At 45.2% G+C, this 12,816-nt stretch overlaps 1 protein-coding gene across 1 annotated transcript in view; it reads right to left on the bottom strand.

Moving 5' to 3' along the window:
- Nucleotides 1-11,859, bottom strand: part of TBL1XR1 (TBL1X/Y related 1) — a 114,145-nt gene extending 102,286 nt beyond the window's left edge. The window contains exon 1 of the mRNA XM_084267400.1: nucleotides 11,622-11,859. The gene's annotated coding sequence lies outside the window, so the exon portion shown is untranslated. The remainder of the gene's footprint in view (nucleotides 1-11,621) is intronic.
- Nucleotides 11,860-12,816: the final 957 nt, after the last annotated feature.

The raw sequence follows: 12,816 nt of genomic DNA, 5'->3' as shown, positions 1-12,816 counted from the left end.
GCTGCTCCACCAAAACAGTTCAGCCCTTTCTCCTCCCCTCAAACCGTTGCCAGGCTCTGGAAAAAGGGCAGCAATCTTAAAACTTCATATAAGGTTTCATTTCCACATTACCAAGGGCACAAACACGCCTAACTTCGTAAACCCAAGTACCCTGATTTCAACATGATTCTTTGTCATGTATAGGCATGATCCGCAAACATTCCCAATGTAAAGGACCATGTTTTGCCCAACATAAAACTAGAAGACAAGCACAAAACCATGATCACAAAAGGAATTTTTGCCTAATTAAAAACTCTACATAAGCAGAGGCTGAAAAATAAAGCAAAAGCCACTTTAGACTCTGCACAGCCCTTTGCCAGAAGACCTCAGGGCACTGAACTGGTCTGAAAAAACTCCTAGCAAGTATTAAATCACTGGTGCATGGGTAAATTTGTTAATCCATTTGCTAAGGTCACACAGTGGCAGAAATAGCAGATAATCCTGACACCAACTTTCTGTCCTAATTATTATGCAGACAGAACATCTTTGGCAATGTAAACTGAAAATACAGAGTTATCTGTTACATACAGGTGTATTAGGCAACTCAGAAAAGCCAAATTGTGGGTGTGGGGAGCAGAGGTCTGTCTCTGGCGACCCACCACAGATCTAGACCAGCCTGTGGAAATTTAGAAAGGGGCTTTAAAACCAGAAAGTAATAATCCTGTCCTATAATGCTCCATCCAAGCAGTCCTATGAGGGACTGGGCAGACAAACTGCAGCTGTGCTCAAATAAAAAAAGAGGTCTGAAAACATTGAACCGTAACCCACAGGATATATTCCAAACTGTAAAGTACCCACATTAGGATGCCAAAAGTTTACCATTTGTTCCATACTGACATTAAAGCAGTATTTTACAGATTGCCTGTAAGCCAGCAAAACTGGGGAAGTTGTCTAATATCAGAGGGCAGACAGACACACAGCTGACATTGCCGACAGAGAGCTACGACTCCTACCAGCCTTAGTGTCATTTCATATTAAAGCACCCTGGTAACACCCGCTATGGAGCTCTGACAATTCAAGACAGTTTTGGTTAATGGTCTTGTACTGGTATCAAATATATTGCAAACACAGTTTCTGAAGAGGAAAAAACAAGGTTATGAGCTGACAAAAAGAGAAAAACTTATTCTACAAATTAAAGCCAGACAACAAGGTACACTGGCATTATTAATATGCCCTACAAACAACAACAACATGAAATCACTGTAGGCAGGGAAAGCCAATCTTTCCTTCTTCCCTAAGCAAAACACAGCAATTTCAAGGGGATGCTCCCCCAGATACAGCTACATCCCCAGTCCCCAAGTTTGCTCCTGCAGCCAGTCTCTCTTGCATCCATCTTAGTTACACTACACATACCCTGATTACAGGGATTTATAAACAGCAAGAGTCATTTAGAGGTGATCACAGAACAGACCAGCAGAGGTTCAGTATTATCATCTCAAGGGTTAACAGTTTTGTGGTGAAGCGCTTGTATCTGAAAGACTTCCAAACAAAAGTCTTTTACTGATTCTCAAAAAGCACACCTTGCTTTCTCTGTCCCAAGCACATCTGCTTCAGAGACAGAATCCAAGCCCACAATCCATAGACTTCACCAGGCAACAAGATACAAAAGTTTATGATGCCTTATTCTCTTCTGTTTATCTTCTTAGGGTTGGACCACACCACACCAAATAAAAACAGTGACTAAATACCAAGCAAGAGAGTGGTTTCTAGCTGTGAACTCTTTAAAGATGATCTTTCAAATCTGAAGTTGCAATTCTGCACACTCATCTGTGCAGCACAGGACAAAGGCGTCTGTGCGCACGTACCAGCTCGCGGTCTCAAAGCTATGTTTGTTCACCCAGAACAATGGGGCATGTGACTTGTCAACACTACCCACAATAAAAACAATAAGATAAGGCTGCCACTGATTTCACGATGACTGATGTTGTTTTTGCTAATTTTAAGTCACAATGTCAATAAAAAAGCATTGCATAAAAGCCCTGATTTTGAAAAGCCCAAAGTTAACCTCACAGCGAACTCAGGTTTTCACTCAAACTCCACCAGCTTTTTCAATTTATCCTAAACACACCAACTCCCCCCCCAAAGCCTCCCTATGACTTCATCAAGGGTTCAGTCAACATTTTACACTTAGAGCTGAGATTATTTTTATCAAATACAGGCACTGCCAAAATTTCTCCTCTCTGCTTCCTGTCCTGCGTGCCTGCTCCAGCTACCCCCTCTGCCCGCAGGCAGGCTCCTCGCTCACCTCCGCTCGGTGCCCTGCTTACTGCCTGCAAAATCAGAATTCCTCAGCAATCTGGCAGATTTTGCTCCTCCACAGACCAGGGCTGCACCATCCAAACACATCTAAGCCCTCCCATTCAAGAGGGCTACTACATAGGATCAAGTCCTGTATGTAAATTCAACTAAAGTTAAGAGAAAGAGGAAGAAAGCAGAGCGAACCCAGAGAACAGAAACGAAAGAGCAGCAATTCGGTTTAAAGAACCGACAAGAACTGATAGGGAGAATGCAAAAGAAAGTCCAAAAACAACAGAGAAATCCCAGGAGAAAAAAGACCAAACAGGTGGGGAGAGATTAGAAAAGTCAAGGAAAGCCTTAGGAAGGGATAATAATTACATGATGCAAACTGTCAGAACTGAGACAAAACCGCCCAGTATTTTCCATCAATTTGCCACACTCATAGTACAGCACGGAGAAGGAAGCAGAGTAGAGGGCATGGCCACCCTGACCACTGGAAGGGGTTAATCTTAGAAAGAAAAAAAATGCAGCACAATCTTGCATGGCTTGTGTTTTAATTACACAGGGGAGGGCTTGGGGTGTTACTTTAATCACGCAGAACAGCAGTAGGCCCAAGAGCACCGGACTAATTCATGGAAGTACATTGGAACTCCTAACTTTCACAATTTACAGCAATGTTAATGCAAACAAAATCTGACTAATCTAATCTCTGAACATGTGTTTTTAAAAACAGCGCATTGCTTTCTTTTCATCTTAAAAAATCTCCGTTCCACAAGCGAGTAGCTACAAACCACAGCTGGTGAAGTGGGAGGCACACAAAGCACGCAAATAAGATTTTTACATATTCTAACCCCGTCAACACAGCTTTCTGGGGCTCTTCAGCAATGTCCAACATACACAAGCCATGCCACAGGCAGCCTTGGCAAATTAAAGCAGAGCCTCTCAGCCTAAGCCTACACAGTGGATGTGCTCTTAGCTGAAGTCTCACACTGCATTTCACATACACTTCGAGTCTCTCATACGACATCAACCCATAGTGCCAAAAAGCAAGTCACAAGTGTTTTCTCTGATTATTTCTGAAAACTTCTATCCCTTTAACCTTCATATATTTATTTTTTTAATTATTCTTAGCATTACTGTCAGCACACACAGGATCTTGAACCGTTTTGTCCCCAAGTACATACAGGCAAGCTGCACCTCCCTAGCGGGGCACTGTGGTGAGCCCAGGTATGGGAACTGCAAGAGAAACTGACGGGAATATTTCAATGGGTGCCTCCAGCACCCGCCCACAGAACCACATGGAGAGCTGAGGGTTCATCTTTAAAACACAAGCAATACCCACTGGTTTTACCAGCAAGTAATATATACGAGGGGGGCTCTGACACCCAGGCACCTCAATGGGGTAACCAAATGGTTAAAGTGGCTTTTTGGTTGTTGTTGATTGAACAGACTCCTAGCACATCATTTCTAACGTATTTAGTGTACACTATATGTACTGGAAGAAAGAGTCTTACAAAGAGCCTTGATGAACTAGAAAAAAGTGATCCGTATCAAAATAACCTTGCATGTGTAGGCAGTAGAGGAACCAACTAACATGGACTTTGCCAACAGTAAGATAAACACATTGATATTTCTAATGTAATCAACAGCCATTCAGAATCTGCCCTGGAAGACAGTCACAGAAATATAAAGTATTTTTCTTACGACTCAAACAATTCTGACAAATATTTACTATAATGGTAAAAGCTGTAAAAAAAAAAAAGTTGGTTTCTATTAATCAGCTACATTTAGATATCCGTCCTTGCTATCAGATCAAGCTCACGAAAACTGCTTAGTAGGCTGTTGCATTGTATTTTTGTTTAAGTTTTATCACAATTCAACATATTGGAGTTTCATATTCCTGCCTGTTTTTCATCTTACACAATGCTAGCAATTCACAGTCTAAACAAGGCACACCAGATTATTTCAAACGCACAACTAAATTTCACAAAATGAAAAATCAGGTACTATGCCTGCACGGGTAAAACGTTGGTGTTACACAGAGAGTACGTACAGACCCCACTTCTCTAGACCCCAGGTCTGTTGCATTAACTATGGGGAACAGGTAATCCACTGCTACACAAGGTATGTTTCTAGCACAAATTGATGTCAGCATTAACAGATGGTTTAACAACACCATTCCTCATTTTCCTCCATCCACATCTGTGGCAGCTTTGCTTTAAAAGTACATTAAAAAAGTATCAAATCTGAACAAACATAACCCCAAGGTAAATATGTTAGAGATTCACAGTATCTTCGTGACAAAAACCCGTTATTTTTACAAAGTACTTCCTAATTAAAAATTATAGCTAAGAGTCTGTATTTAGGGATGCATATTTGTGCTAATATCCGAGCAAAAATTTCTGCACCAGAGAAGAATGTTGACATCCATACAAAAATTAGCTGTGATTCATTGTTGAACAGTTGCCTTCCCTTCACAGAACACCGCAGACTGAAGGACATATTGCCAAACTGAAAGCATCAATACTTCCTTTAACCTAATACGGGACAAATAAATACACTTCGACAGCTTCTAAATCTTGCACGTCCTACTTTTTTGACCCAGATCTCCTGTTATTTTCCCCACAGGTGCATGAAATATCAAAACTATTTTTTCCTGCAAATTTAGAATTAACCTAAAGGAGGAAAAGTTCTCATCATTTCTGGGAGCCAAACAGATACAGAAGCAAGGGGGGATGGTCAATGAGACTCATCACTGCTAAACTCAACTGGTTTTTTTTTAAGGTAAAGCTCCCAGCCACACTTAACACTCTCCCAACTGATGAAACTAATGGCAAAAATTATCATTTGTTCCAACAGGACTGTAAATTAGACCAATATCAATGAGAAATTAAAAGTAATCAAATCTTTTTATTACTACTTTACAATGCAAAAAATGTATTTTCAGAAGTCATGCTGACACCCCAGCAATAATCAGCCTGTCCAAAAAACACAAAAGAGCTATAAAACTTGTTATTCCTCTCTTCAGCCAGCCTGGACAACTTCTTCCAGGAAATCAAAATGTCTCTTCTTTGCCTGGTACTTATAGAGAACCATCAAGGGATTGAAATTCACCTCACGTGTGCTCGCAATCAGGCGAATTCCCAGCTCAGGGTTTGCCAGCGACAGGTCACCCATACGAAGAGCCTGAACTTTTAACATTGTTAATGTCAAATGGATGCAACTCTTAGCAGAAGTTGTATTTAGGGCTCTAAACCTTGACAATTTCTGTGGTTTTGGCACCGGATGCAGTATTTAGCGCTACATTTTCATGAATAGTAAATATTTGACCCTTAACTCATAACCTTGGAAAAAATGCACCATGAATAGGCTGTACAGAGATCTTTTCTGTATGCTCAGTAGCCGCTGCCAGCAGGCACGTAGCTGTGTACAGAACAGGAAAGTTTCCAGAGTCACTTTCACAGTCCTAATTCATAAAAATCTACCACTGACCTGACGTCAGCAGGGTTCAGTGGGATCTCTGGCCGCATCATTGCCCAAACCCAGCAACGGGTTAAAAGGAACGTTAGCTGCAGAGACAGCTGCTTTCCTGCCTTGCCAGGCTGGCAAAGCTATTGCCGGGTTTTGAGGGGGGAAGGGAAGGCCTACTTCTTGTACCACAGCAGCTAACATTTCTAGTAATCCACCGATCTGAAATAACACTCGGCAGGTTTGCATGTGGCACATGGTTGCTGGGAATGTCTCTGTAATACACACTTACATTGAAGAGAGATTGAACTGAATCACAGATCATAAAAGGAAAAAAAAAAAAGAAAAACCACACAACTGTTTTTTTCTCTGGATGATTCTGATTTTTTACTGCTAGACATTACTAATAAACAAGATTGCTCCTTTGCAACACGGAGACTTAAGAATTACAACAATAAACACAAGTCAGAATACACAACACAGCCTTTTACTAACACAGCTCCCAGAAAGAAACAGAAGCTACACCCTAACGGGAGTCTGCAAAAGCCAGAAAACAACACACAAGGTTTGATTTTTTAGAAATGCTGAGCACCCAGAGACTGCCAACTTCACATGCAACTGTGGGGACTCAGCATCTTTGAAAACAGGACAGTATTAATACCTTACTTTGCAGATGCAGATACCAGTTCATACTCTTAAAGAGTCACAGCAGAATTACAGCACAAATCCGCTCCCACCACCCCTTGCCACACAGCTCAGCTCCTGGAGCTGTGTGGGGTGATGGAGCACCACAAAGGGCCACGTACAGGCACAGAACCAGCCCAAGCATCACCACAGCTTGACACCCAGCCTGCCTGTGTTACTTGTCCCTAAAAAAAGAACATATTAGTCCAAAACCATACTTGAGTACATAGCTAACTTGTTTAGAAGGACCTTAGTATCTGTCCATAAAGCTGAGTTACGCCATGAAGGCTTACATTCCAAGAGAGTAGACTCTGAAGATTCTGTGTACATCAGCCAAGATGATTCTGTAAAACTCCTCATCATCACTTAGGAGGTTCCTTCAATAGGTTTTTCAGCAACCTACGCCAATTCTCCAAGCCTTTTTATTATTATTATTGTTATTTCTACAGGTAAGAAAATATTCCCCAAAGTCTTTCTAGGAGTCAGCCCATCCAAGGAAGCGAGCGAGCAGGGAAGAACTGCAACACCAGCAATTTCCCTCCTTGGCCAGCCAGGCCAGTGAGATCCTACACACCCGACTGGCATGTGCATGTTCCCCCACTGTTACGCATCCTCCAGTTCGGAATGGCCCCTTGTTTATTAGCACGTAAAATAATTGTTAAGACTCCTTATCAATACAAAAGGAGACTTTAAAGGATGTCACAGAAAACTTTGTGGTTAAACACTAAAAATTAATGTTTTGGGGGGTACGTTGAGCTACAGTCCTACAGACCCTTCAGAACCAAGGGAAAACTCAACTTGAGCTCAAAAACGGACGTTTAGAGTCCAGGGCATTTTGTCTACACAATTTCAGCATTGTTTTCATTACAAGAAGGAAGAAGAGGCCTTCTCAGCTTGGGTTGGACACCACAAGGCAAAACCCTAGCAAGAAGTTCAGTTTTCACAAAGTTGCAGAATGATTTCTAGACCAGACTCCTGTACTTTTTCACTCCAAGTCTCCTGAAATAACAGCTACACTGCCTCGTCCTCGCCACTTCTTACCTCAAGTCAGCTAATTCAATTTGGTGAAATTAAAAGAAAGCAAATATATTCTCCTACAGTTTCAACTGAAAAGATATTTCTTATTCCTCAGTTCATTGTCATACTTTATCTCAGAGGAAACTAATTATGAGTTGAATAAAGCAGTCTCCTTCTCCTCTGCTTGGGATCACCAGATGAGCCTTTTTCTAGTTAAAGTCACATTTTTTCATTAAGCTACTTTACAGAATTAAGACCATCTAACTTCACACTGTGGTGCTTTGAAAGCTGCCCATATTTGGGACAGGGGTGGCTAAACCAAAAGGAGGAATACAGGAACTGTTCGGTTATATCACCCGTTAATTTGAGGGTATTACATTAATGCTGCAACGCAGCTCAGAAACACTGACAAGAGCTGTCAATCACAGTCCCTAATGGAAAACTTCTGACACTTCTTCACCTAACATAAACACTGAAATTTGTATTTAAAAACCAGCACGCAGTGAGTATCTTCTCACAGCAGTCACTTCTTGTGGGAGCCAAACACACATAATTACAGAGTGTGCATACACACTTTCACTTCTCTCCCAACCTGCAGCTACTTGCATGAGCTGATGTTTGGAGCTTTAAATATAGTCATTATACACCCAAGCTCTGTGTCTGTACGCATGTGCAGACCGACACATGCCGTAAGAATGGTCAGTACATGTAACAGGATCACAGAGCTCAATATAAAGGTGAATTAGGACTTAAATGAGTTGTACTTCAGTGGTATGACAACTCCACAGTACTGACACCACCCAGTCCTGCAGCACACCCTCTCCAAGGCGGAGGCCAGACGACTTTACGACCTCCCTATCTTGGTTCAGAAGGGGAAGAGCTGCTGGCAGGTTTGAGTCTGACTCCTCTCCGCCTGCCAGCATCATCCTCTCCAGCAAGGTGTCAGAATTCACACAGGCACCACATCCTGAGCAGCTATGGGTCCAGGCAATGGAAAAGACAGGCAAAGTGAGCAAAAACCAGAGGGGTGGCTAACTCTTGGGACTCCAGAAGAGCAAATGAATAGCATTAGGGAAAGAAAAGTGTCACACCTCCCACCACCTCGGCTTTCCCCAAAATGCTTAACAGCGCGGTGATACCAAAAAAGCATCACTGTCATAAGAGATTCACATCCTATTGCCCACTAATAATACAAAACACACAAGTTCCCTGAGCAACTTGACAGACATCTGCAGAACTTACTCAACTGAACTAGACCGCTGAGGTTCAGAACTCTATGTCTGCTTCTTCACCGGACTTCCTGACTTCCGCACGATTACATCCTTGTAGGTTCTAGGGTAGTAAAGATGAGGGGTTTTTCCTACAACTACAAAACCTCTGACAGCAAACACATTCTGACTCAAATGTGAAACCCGTGTTAAATTAAATTCCAGAACAAAAATCAAGTTAGGTAAAATAACTCAGTTTGCTTTACATTACTCAGATCTGCAGTTCCTCACTAAAAAATATTACCTGAAAACAACATTACAAGCAATTTTGACCATTTCCCCTAATCCATCCAGAGCTTCTTTATGCTTAGGGCTGTAGCACTTTTTTAGCATCAAACTCTTTCATGATGGGAAAATGACTATGAAGTACTGCTGTTGGGTACTTAGCACTTATACCATGCCTTACAACTTCAAAGCGTTACTCAAACATCAATAATTACCATATATAGAGTAAAACTGAAAGAAGTATTCATATAAGAAAGCCCAACAGGAAAAAAAAATCATAACTACCTGTTTGAAGGGGGGAAAAAAAAGCTTAAGCAACAAAATCTCATGTAATTATTGCATTCTTTATGCTACACACATGTATTATGGCTCTACACATTTAAATGAACAAAAATCATAAACTCTTGCACAGTCTTTAAAAAAAATTCCAAAGCCCAACTTTCTTCACACATTTAAATTACATTTCCTTCCCCTTTTCTCACGGAGTGAGAGCTACGTATTTTCCAGGTGTTCTCAGTAACAGTTTGGGAGGCATGCCACCAAGTTCCCAGGACACTGTACCACATGCACCCTGTTCTCATGGAAACAAATCCACCTTCCCCTAAGAAAACTTAAGACAGGGACAGCATAGAGGCTCAGGTGATCTTAGGTAAATAAAATACTTTGCCATTCCACCAGATCTTAATCAAAAACAATGGGGGAAAAAAACCAAACCAAAACAAACAAACCCACAAGAAATCACTGGAAGTTTGCTACCATCTTTCACAGGGTACCACCAGCCCCTAAAGCACCATCATGACACCGCAGCCTTTTTTTGCTATGGCTAAGAGGAGAGGAACTCTGGACACTCATCCACAAACAGCTACGCAAGCACTAAAATTCAGGGACACACAGGAGAGTTTGCAGGACCAGTCCTCACTTCAGAGGTATTCTGAAAGGATAGTTAAGGCATCGAGTCCAAAGCAAGGCCCCAAATCCAGTGTGTGCCTCACACAGACCAGCCTCCAGGTCGCTCAGAGCAAGATGAGGGACCAAAACCACTCACTGCACCCCAAAGTTCGGGCACAACCCAACACCCAACACTAGCTTTGCAAATGGTATCCTCTCTCTTAAAGGGGCACAAACCACTGCCCCGAGAAGACTCAAAGAGTAGAGACCACCAACACCAAAGGACCTTGTTTGAACATTTACCCTGCTCAGACATTTATTATAGTACAGCAGGGCAGGACAGGAGAGTCAGACAAGCCCAGAATATACCTTTGGGTTTTTTGCTCCCCACAACAAAGACTTGGTTCTCCTGATCATGCCTCTCACACTTTCATAATAAAGACAGAGCATGTTTTGTGTTTCCCGCCCCCATAAATCAGTTAGGAATTTGAGTTACACAGACAGGAAAATGAGGAAGTTAAGCACACCAGAGAGTAGTAAAAACTCCACCAGTGAACTTCACTTTCCTACACAGCGACCTACAAACCAAACTTTCCTCCAGACTCACGTGTCATCTGCAGCAACAAGCCTCTGCCATAAAGCACAAAGTTTGCTGTTCAGGGGCATGAAGCAAAAGACTGAGGGGAGAATTATTCTCTCAAGCTGCCTTAAAAGGAAATTCGGTGATGAAAGATTAAATTCACCTGGAACAACACGATAAATTTAACACTTTCGGGGGGGGAGGGGCACAACAATAATAACAAGCCACATGTTGTGCTGTTGCAGGACCTATATCCTCTACCAAGGAAACACATACATCGCATGGACTGTAACAAGCCCATCCAAAAGATGTAATGCACAGTTTGCACCAGGCTTTTGGACAGGGGCAAGCCCCGAGAGACAGAATGAGCCCTTGTAAAGTATAAAAAAGCTTATTTTGTTCCCCAAACTGGTCCCGCTCCCTGCCACCGCGGGGTATTCCACGTTCCACCCTAAACTTTCCCAGGAAAACTGATCAATAACTTGGCTGCTTCGGCCTGGGGGGAGGGGGTCAGGCGTCGGGCATGGCCCATGTGTGTCCCCCAAAAAAAACCCCCAAGGGCGGGGGGCCAACTCCGCCGAGGGGGGGTAGGGGTGCCCGCCCCTCCCCCACTCGGAGGAGTTCGACACCGACCAGGACCCCCACCCCCACCCCACTTTTTTCTCCCTTCCCCTCCCCCCCCATAAGTAAATATGCGGGGAGGGGGAGGGGAAGGCGCTTCGCCACACAAATCGGGCTAAAAATAGGCTGCTCGCCATGGCTCTGGTGTGCCATTCGCTGCAGAAGCCGGTGTGTGTCCCCCCAGAAATCCCGTTTTTAAAAAGATTAAGCCGGTGGGGGGAGGGGAGGCCAGCGGCGCGGAGGGGGGAGGGGGGGATGCCGTTTGCTGTAAAAAAAACCACCCCAAACCACAAACCACAAACACCCTCCCGCACCCTAAACCCACGGGAGCACACACACCCCCCCCGAACCCCACAAGCATTAATTAAAAAAATAAAGGGTTTGGGGGGGCGGGGGGAGGGGGGGGTGCTGCGGCTGGCGTTAGGCGGGCGCCCATCCCCCAACCGCCTCCAACCGCCACAGAGACAAACAGGGCGCCCTCCCCCCCCCTTAAACCCCCCACCCCGGCCCGGCTCGGCCCTGCCCGGCCTCGGCCCCTTCCCGCCCCGCACTCGGCCCGCGGGGGCTCGGCGGTGGAGCGCCCCGGTCCTTACCTTGCGAGTGGCGGCGGAGCGGCTGCTCCCCCCTTCCTTGGGAATGGAGGCACAAGAAATTCACCCTTGTTTGTCTCTCCTCCTTTTTTTTTTTTTCTCTCCTTATTTTTTTTTTTATACAGCCATGTAGATATATACACACATCTGCGTGTCCCTCTGTGTGTGTGTGTGTGTGTACACACGTATATGTGTCGGTAATATTATATATATATATATTATTATTATTTTAGCTGAGGTGTCCACACCAAGAGGAGGAGGAGGGAGGGGAAAAAAAAAAAAAACAAAACCACACAGGAAAAAAAACCCCAAAAAAAAAACCCCCACCACACAACCACACACACAGGAGGAGGAAGAAAAAAAAACCCAGCGAGTAGTGCTGTGATATTCAATTATATCCCGAGCCAGGGGCCGGGGGGGAGGGGGAGGGTGGGGAGAGAGCGGGGGGGGGGTTAGAGATTAAGTCCTGGGGAAGGAGGGGGGGGGGGGAAAGTAATATCTCTGTGTGTGTGTGTGATTTAGATTGAGGAGGAATTGAGGCAGAATGTAGGAGCTGTTACTAAGGGAAGGAGCCAAGCGGCTCCGAGCAGCCAGCGGCCCTCAGACACTCCGCGCGGGGAGAGAGGGTGGCCAGCCGCACGGAAATGGGCGCCAGAGAAAGCGCCGCCGCTGAGGGAAGGGAAGAAGGAAAGAGAGGGAAGGGAAAGAGCCGGGAGGCGAGGCCAGGCGAGGAGGAGCGGGGCCGGCCTGCTGCGGCCGCCCGGCTAAACAAACCCGCCGCCCTGGCAGCGCGGGGGTCGGCGGCCGGGGCGGGGGGACCCCCTGTCTCCCTCCCTCCCGCCTTCCTTCCCCCTCTCTTCCCTCACACGCCACCCCCTCCTCTCCTCTCCCCGCGCTCGCCGGGCAGGCGCAGCGGTGGCCGGGCGTGCGTGAGGGGAGGCGGGCTGCGGGGAGGCCGCCCGCGGCCCTGTCGGGAAGGGGAGGCCGTCCGCGCCTCGGGGCGCTGGTGGTCGGCGCCTGAGGGAGCGGCGGGCCCCGCAACCACCCGAGCTCCGTGGCGCGGCCCTGGAAGTTTTTCTAGGAAAGCCATTAATTGCGCTCCGCTGCCAGCAGCGCTTATGTAAATGCGGGATTCAACGCGGCGGTTTTGTTTCCCTCCCGTAGCCGTCGCAGCCGGCGATGGTGCCAGGCATTGGGG

The sequence above is a fragment of the Gallinula chloropus genome, assembly GCF_964237585.1.
Source record: "Gallinula chloropus genome assembly, chromosome: 8".
Classification (NCBI taxonomy): domain Eukaryota; kingdom Metazoa; phylum Chordata; class Aves; order Gruiformes; family Rallidae; genus Gallinula; species Gallinula chloropus.
Note: the sequence above shows the minus strand (reverse complement) of the source record. Positions and strands in the feature narration are given on the sequence as shown.